This window comes from Octopus bimaculoides, chromosome 26 (assembly GCF_046866305.1).
Source record: "Octopus bimaculoides isolate indiv1 chromosome 26, ASM4686630v1, whole genome shotgun sequence".
Lineage (NCBI taxonomy): Eukaryota > Metazoa > Mollusca > Cephalopoda > Octopoda > Octopodidae > Octopus > Octopus bimaculoides.
The window spans coordinates 26,433,610-26,441,109 of NC_142953.1; the positions used below are offsets into that span (position 1 = coordinate 26,433,610).

At 37.3% G+C, this 7,500-nt stretch overlaps 1 protein-coding gene across 1 annotated transcript in view; it reads right to left on the reverse strand.

Moving 5' to 3' along the window:
- The window catches only part of LOC106883971 (uncharacterized), a 239,096-nt gene that overhangs the window by 229,446 nt on the left and 2,150 nt on the right, over nucleotides 1–7,500 (reverse strand). The window lies entirely within an intron of this gene.

Below are 7,500 nucleotides of genomic sequence, written 5' to 3' on the forward strand. Positions count from 1 at the left end.
TGTGGAGTGCTCAGCCACTTGCACGTTAATTTCACGAGCAGGCTGTTCCGTTGATCGGATCAACTGGAACCCTCGACGGAGTGCTAACAACAATAATTTGAGACACATTAATAAAGATAAGTTTAAGACATGAAACCAACGCGTAACATCTTCATTAACGCCGCCACTGAATTTAGGACGTTTATATTACTCATGAGGTATTCTATTTTTTTTCAACTAAAGTGTAGTTGGGTCTCAAGGAGGAGCTATAAACCTAGCAATATATATTTTATAGTGAAAACAGAATTTCCATTCGATTGGCAATTGCCGGACAATTTCTGATCATTTCAAGTCGTAGTGGAAATGCAACCCATGTCGCAAATAGGTATACGAATATTGGTATAAATTTTGATTGAAAAATTTACTATATTTTGTACATATGGGTATACCAGCCTGCGGGCACAATAAAACGTTGTTCGCGGACGCAATTGCGGGCGGGGATTTCTTCCATCCCTGGATTAAATTCTTCAAGGCGGTGCCCCAGCATAGTCCGTAGTCCAGTGACTGAAGCAAGTGAAAGATAAAAAGATAAAATATATATGTGTGTGTGTGCGTGTCTATATTCATTTGTAAGTAATAAATATACATTTGCACAGAACACACACACAAACGCACGCGCGCTCGCACACACACATTCTATATCAACGTCGTTGTGTAATTTTTTAAGCTCGACCAAATTATAAATGCAGATTTGTCTATATATTTTTTTGCATATTATTATTATTATTATTATTATTATAAAAGAAAGCATTAATATTATTGTAAAAGAATATCTAAGCCCTTGTGGCCAATAAACGAATTAATTATTATTATTATGAATCTAAACTCATTTATTTCATCCGCTTATCTTTTCCCATTTTCTTTCTCTCGCGTCGAAATTTCTTCTGCCAATCCCATCCTCCTCTCTAGTTTTCTTTAAATAAAATAACATCTGTTGTTTCGTCTCACAAGCTAACTTTATTCCTACGATTTTTTTTCGTCACAGAAACGAAATAACTGAGATCATCAGTTCGAAAATTGATTATCTTTTATCGATTCAAACTATGAAAAAAAATACAGATTTTTTTTACTGATTTCATACCATTTTATCTAATTTCGACTTGTAATCAATTCTTAAAATTTTGCAGTTGATATAAAACATTTTATCAGTTAAGTAAAGTTAAGGGGAAGTGATAGCAGCCACATAATCAAGTAGATTTAACGTAGTGTTAATCAATTCGTCCAACGTTTTGTCTTCAAATAAACTTCAAACGTTAACTGCAAAATCACCAAATTTAATTTTGGGGCACCAAACATCAAGATATTTTTCTTGCTTTTCCCCATTCAGATAGTTAACAAAAGTGTTTTGACTCCAGAATGAAAGCCTTTTATTTAATAATAAAATTGATAATTGTTGATCACCTTCGAGTCAACCATCATCCCACTTTCCTGCCGGATACCAAACTGTACCTTACTGAGACTATGGAACTTATTCAACCATCTCATTTTTGGTCTACCCCTAGGTCACCTGCCAGTTGGCTCGGCTTAAAAAATCTTTCTTGCGATTCTTTCCTTTGACATTATAATCACATGTCTACAGTACCAGAGCTGTAACTTCTCAGTGCAGAAAAGCAACGGCTCGACTTGGAGAAACTCTCTGATCTCCCAACTACACCCCATATCGAATAATGCTACTAGAGCTGTCACCTTTCAATGTCGAGAAATAACGGCTTGACCTGGAGAGACTCCCTGATCTCCCAGCTACACACCGTGTCGAATGCAGAGACCCTTCAGAGGAACCCCATTTCATTTGTATTCAATCGTTTCTATAAATGATTATTCTCCAAAGCAAACATTTATAAAAGTAGGTAATTTATTAATTTTCTCTTATTTTTCTCGGGAAACCTGGACGGTTTGCCGCAGATAACTAAAGCATTTTGATTAGTGATATCAACTTTCATTGCTTCCACTGCCAACTAAAGCTTGCATAATACTGGTTTCAAAAATTGGCACAAGGCCAGCAATTTCGGAGTCGGGGTAAGTCGATTGCATCAACCCCAGTCTTCAACTGGTACTTATTTTATCGTTCCCTGAAGTATGAAAGGTAAAGACAACCTCGCCAGAATTTAAACTCAGAATATAGCAACGGACGAAATGCTGCTAAGCATTTTGTCCGGCGCGCTAACGATTTTACTACCTCGACGCTTTAAGCTTGCATAATATTAACAATGCTTTCTACTATAGGCACAAACCATGAAATGTTTTGGACAGGAGTTGGTCAATTACATCGACCACGATACTCAATTAGATCTTATTTTATCGACCCTGAAAGGGATGAAAAGTAAAGTCGACCTCGGTGGCATTTGAACACAGAAGGTAAAGGACCGGAAGAGATGCCGCAAAACATTGTGCCGGGAGCTGTAACGATTCTTTGCAGTTCGCCACCTTAGAGTACAATGAAATATTGGTTTCAAATGTTGGCACAAGGCCAGCAAGTTCGGGGGAGGAAGTTAGTCGATTAAATCGACTCCACTATTCAACTGGTATTTATTTTGTTGATCCCTTCAGCGGAATTTGAACACAGAACATAAAGAAATGCCGCCGCATAGCATTTTGCTGTAACGACTCTGCCAGCTTCGTCACCTTAGTGCACAATGAAATATTATCACTTGATTCTGCAACAATGCTATCATATTAATTCAACAATTTGCACTTCTTCTTTCATTCATAGAATCACAGTTGGCGCCGAGTTGATAAACTATCAAAGTATAAAAGTGCAGGCATAGCTGTATGGTTCTTAAGAAGTTCTTTTCGAAAGCACGTGGTTTGCGGTTCAGTCTCACTTCGCAAGTGTCTTCTAATACCACTCCGAGGCCGACCAATGCATTGTGAGTGAATTTGGTATATGGAAACTGTATGAAAGCTCGTCGTATATACATGCACATGCATGTGTGTGTATGCGCCTTTGTGTTTACGGCCACACCACTTGATAATTGGTGTCGGTTTGTTTGCGTTCGTGTTAGACAGCAGTTCGGCACAAGCGTCCGACTTAACAAGAATAAATACAGAGTCGATTTGTCCGATTGCAGCCTTTAAGAGGGAGCCCTTCGCCAAGGCTAACCTCAACTACCAACAGCCACAACAATAATATAATCAAATTTCTCTGCTTCGAACCAGATACGTACGTGTTTCCATACATTGAAAATAGCCTCGAATGAGTAATTCGCTGATTTAGTTAAATTCGATCGTATCAAAACACAAACATTATATCCTAACTTCACACGAACACAGTTAAAATCACTCACTCCGTTATCTAACGATCGCTTAAATCGTGTGATTTTTCATGCCATTTCATAGTAGTTAATTACATTCTTTACATAACGAAGACTAAAACCACAGACATCAAGTTTCCTCTTCGTAACTAAAAAATATTCCAGTGTTTTATAGACACTATATATAAAGCTCAAACATATATATATATACATATAATTATACACCAGCACAGACACAGACAGCTAAGGAAACAGACTTACAAATATATCATCCTATTTGACTGGCAAGCCTCCAGTCATGAAAACTCTTTAATCATTAACTATTTAGCACAGAACACACACATCTCTCAAAGTTATCCCCCTCCTTCTCTGTTTACATCTCTGTCAATGTGTATGAGTAAGAATGTGTGTGTATGTATGTATGCATACGCATGTATATTTGTATAAATGTGTGTATGTACACATACGCGCGTGCGCACACACACATGCGAGTACGAGCGAATAAGCAAACGAAAGATAGGGGCGCTTGAATATTTCCACATAGAAGGCATTTAAAAATTTCTTTTAAATTCCTTCTACTCTGACTCCGAAAATTTAATGATGTGGATATATATATATATATATATATATATATATATATATATATATATATACTAGCTGGTGTACCCGGTAATTTCCGGGGGAAAAGATGTTCTATTGAAACGCCTTATTACTCTAATATAAGAAAGCAATTTCGTTATAACGGACACAAAAGGTGTATTTTCCGTCACGAAAAAGTACATAATACTGTCAGGTGGAGGAGGGAGAGATTATTGGAGGTTGGCGAGAGAGGTTTTCGGAGGTTGGCGAGAGGCAAAGACATTATTCTGCTTAGCGAAGGCATCTGGGAAATGGATAACTGTTGTCGTTCACAGAAAAACTATTGTTTTACCGTGAGAAAAGCGCTGTTGAAGTGTTAAGTGAAATTTGGCAATCGAGGATCGAATCCACGCTATGCCTGCATGAAGCCACTACAAGTACGGTGTGGAATAAAAAATTTATCTACTGTCATGGAAAAAATGTAATTGTAAAAATGCAGAATTATCGGAGTAATAGGAAGTCAGAAAAGTATGTATGTACAGAAATGTATGAATGAAGTCTTTAAGATTCAAATTAAGGAAATGCAATAATAATGCTTAGCAGTTCAAAACTGAGTAGTGAAATGCAGAATTAAATTGGCTGATCGTGAGAATCAAATATTGATCACTTCGCTAAAATCTGCAGGTGGTATGGGTTATTTCCCTTGGGTTTAAATAAAATACTAGTAATATGTAGTAGATAGAAGGATCCATTGGAAGGGCCCTATTATCGATCTTTTTCAACAGTCTAAATATGTCATGAGGCTTCCAGACATGAGTTCTGCTCACGTGTCAAATAAAGTATAAAAGTGATATTGTCTGCAAAAATTAGAAATAGGACACACAAAAAAAAAATCAATATTGAAAGTAATCGAACATAAACAATGAAATGAGTAATTTCCCTTGAGTGTTTAAAAAATATTGTACAGGTGCTATGGATTATTTCTCTTGGGTGTTTAAAAAAAAATAGTTATATAAGGTAGATATAAAGGCCTCTCCAGGGGCCGTATTATCGATTTTTCAACAATCTAAGTATGTCACGAGGTTTTCAGATATGAGTTCTACTCACGTGTCAAGATTCATGAAAATCAATAAAACGATGTAAGAGGAGTTAGCTAACAACGCCACAAACAAACACACCGCTTTTCCACATATGTTGTAGATATTCTGCGTTTCATAGCTATAGATATGTGACAATTTATGTTTGAGAGTTTATGTTTGTATTTGTATTTTGTAACAATAAGTAGGTGTGTAGATGATAATGGACATATTGCGCAAATATTTGGCCTCTGCTTTTTGTCTATAATTTCTCCAGCAGCGTTTATGGTTTTAACACTGTTGGCACCGTGAGATTGATGATACTGCCAAGGTGTCGAAACTATAATGATATCTGTTAGGTTGCTAACGATGGAATGTGTACGTTTGATGTGCTTATTGCTTTGTGCGTCTGTGTGTGAATGTGTGTGTGTGTTGTTGACTGAAACGTTGGTTTCCTGCATTTTCGTAGTTTTAAGTTTCTAGGTTTAATGGTGGTTTTGTTGCATCCAATAGGCCCCTGGATGTCTGTGTGGTTAAGAAGTTTGCATTGCAACCAAATGGTTTCAGTTTTACATCCACTACAAGTGACTTTGGGCAAGCGTCTTCTACCATAACGCCAGAGCGACTAATGACTTGTAAGTGAATTTGGCAGACGGAAACTGTGTGGAAGCCCTACATATGTGCATGTGTCTTTGTGCTTGTTTTTGTATCCCGCACTGCTTCACAGCAAGTGTTGGCTTGTTTATGTTCCCATAACATAGCAGTTTGGTAAAAGAGACACCGATAGAATATAAGTACTAGGCTTTAAGATAAGTACTGAGATCGATTTGTTCAACTAAGCCTTTCAAGTCGGTGCTCCAGCGTGGTCGCAACCCAGTAAGTGAAACCATTAAAAGACACTCACATTTGTTAAGTTATTATTTCAGAAGTAAGATGTTGGCTCTAACTGAATATTTACCAGCCATGCCATCAGGCAAAAGATCTACATCTTATGAGGGTGTTTTTATTGAAATGAATGAAATAAAAAACAGATATTGTGTCATGAAAAAATTGTCTTTTTACAGCTCTATATTTTTACCCGAGATTACGAAAAAGTTTTTCTCTGGTTTTATATAAAGGTTGCTAGTAAATAAATAATGGTTTCCAATTTTGGCACAAGGTTAATAATTTCAAGAGGAGTGGGGTATAATCGATGCTGGTACATTTTGTTATCGAAAACGGAGGGATGGAAGGTAAAGTTGTTGATCTGGGCGGAATTTGAACTCAGAACGTAAAGAGCCGGAAGGAAATAGATGATGAATAATCAAAGAAAATCCATTGAACTAAAAACCCAACCCCACAAAATGCTGGAATTCCTGCCGACTCATCTGACATTTCCCCTTTCTCACACACAAAGAAAACTGAAAATATTTTACTTGGCCATTGGCATGGCGCTGCTGAAGCTAGTCACGTGCTAATGTCGTTTAGCTGATGTTTCATTTTTTTTTTTCAGTTACCATTATAATTTGGTGTATTCAGCTCACGATCGTAGTAACATCGTGAGTTCAGTTCCCGGCGACGAGTTGTGTCCTTGTGCGAGACACTATTTCACTTTGCTCCAGTCCACTCAACTGGCACAAATGAATTGTACCTCTATTTCCAAGGGGCAGCCTTATCACATTTTGTGTCTCTCTGAGAACTTATGTCAAGTGTACGCGTATCTGTGGAGTGCTGAGCCATTTGCATGTTAATTTCACGAGCAGACTGTTCTATCGATCACATCAGCTCTTATACTGCCGTAACCGACAGAGTACCAGTCACCATTTAATTTGGACATTTGTAATCTGCGTTTGCCGTTGAAGTTTTTACTCAAGAATGATGGATCAGGTATTTTTGTCGCACTATTTGAGATGAGAACATCTTTCTTTCCGCCTTGTCTACCATCAACGGCTCAGAAGAAAAAATTGTATGGTTTACGTTCATTTTCTCCATAGCTCTATATTTTTACGTTAGATTGTGAGAGAGTTTGCTTCTGATTTGAAATAAAAAGCTGTGAAAAAACAGCTTTTAAAAAAAATTCCTTAAGCTAGTAAAATAACAAAAACAAAAAGAACTCTGAAAGCTGAACCTCCCGCCAACTCTTCCGGCATTTCCCCTTCTCAGACACCGAAAGAAAGCTGTCATTTATTCAGTGAATATACTAAATATTTGAACTGAGAGCCTGTCTGTCTTTCCCACTTCTTTCTCTACCACTACCATCACTACGACCACCAGTAGCAGCATGTAAAAGTTGGCGGTTTCAGATTAGTGTGTCCTTGGATTCTGCTCCTTATAAAGAAACAGAACAAGACAGAGAGAGAGAGAGAGAGAGAGAGATAGAGAGAAGAAAGGAAACCAGTGAGTGAATGGATAATTTAAATATAGATATTGTGAAGATATAGTGAAGTAAATATGTTACTTAAGATAATTTACTTTGCTGTTTGTGTTGGTGTCAGCGAGAGGGGGTGGGAAAGAGACGGCACATTTACATCGCATTTTCTCTCATTTCTCCTTCCACCAAACGACGAAAAAAATAT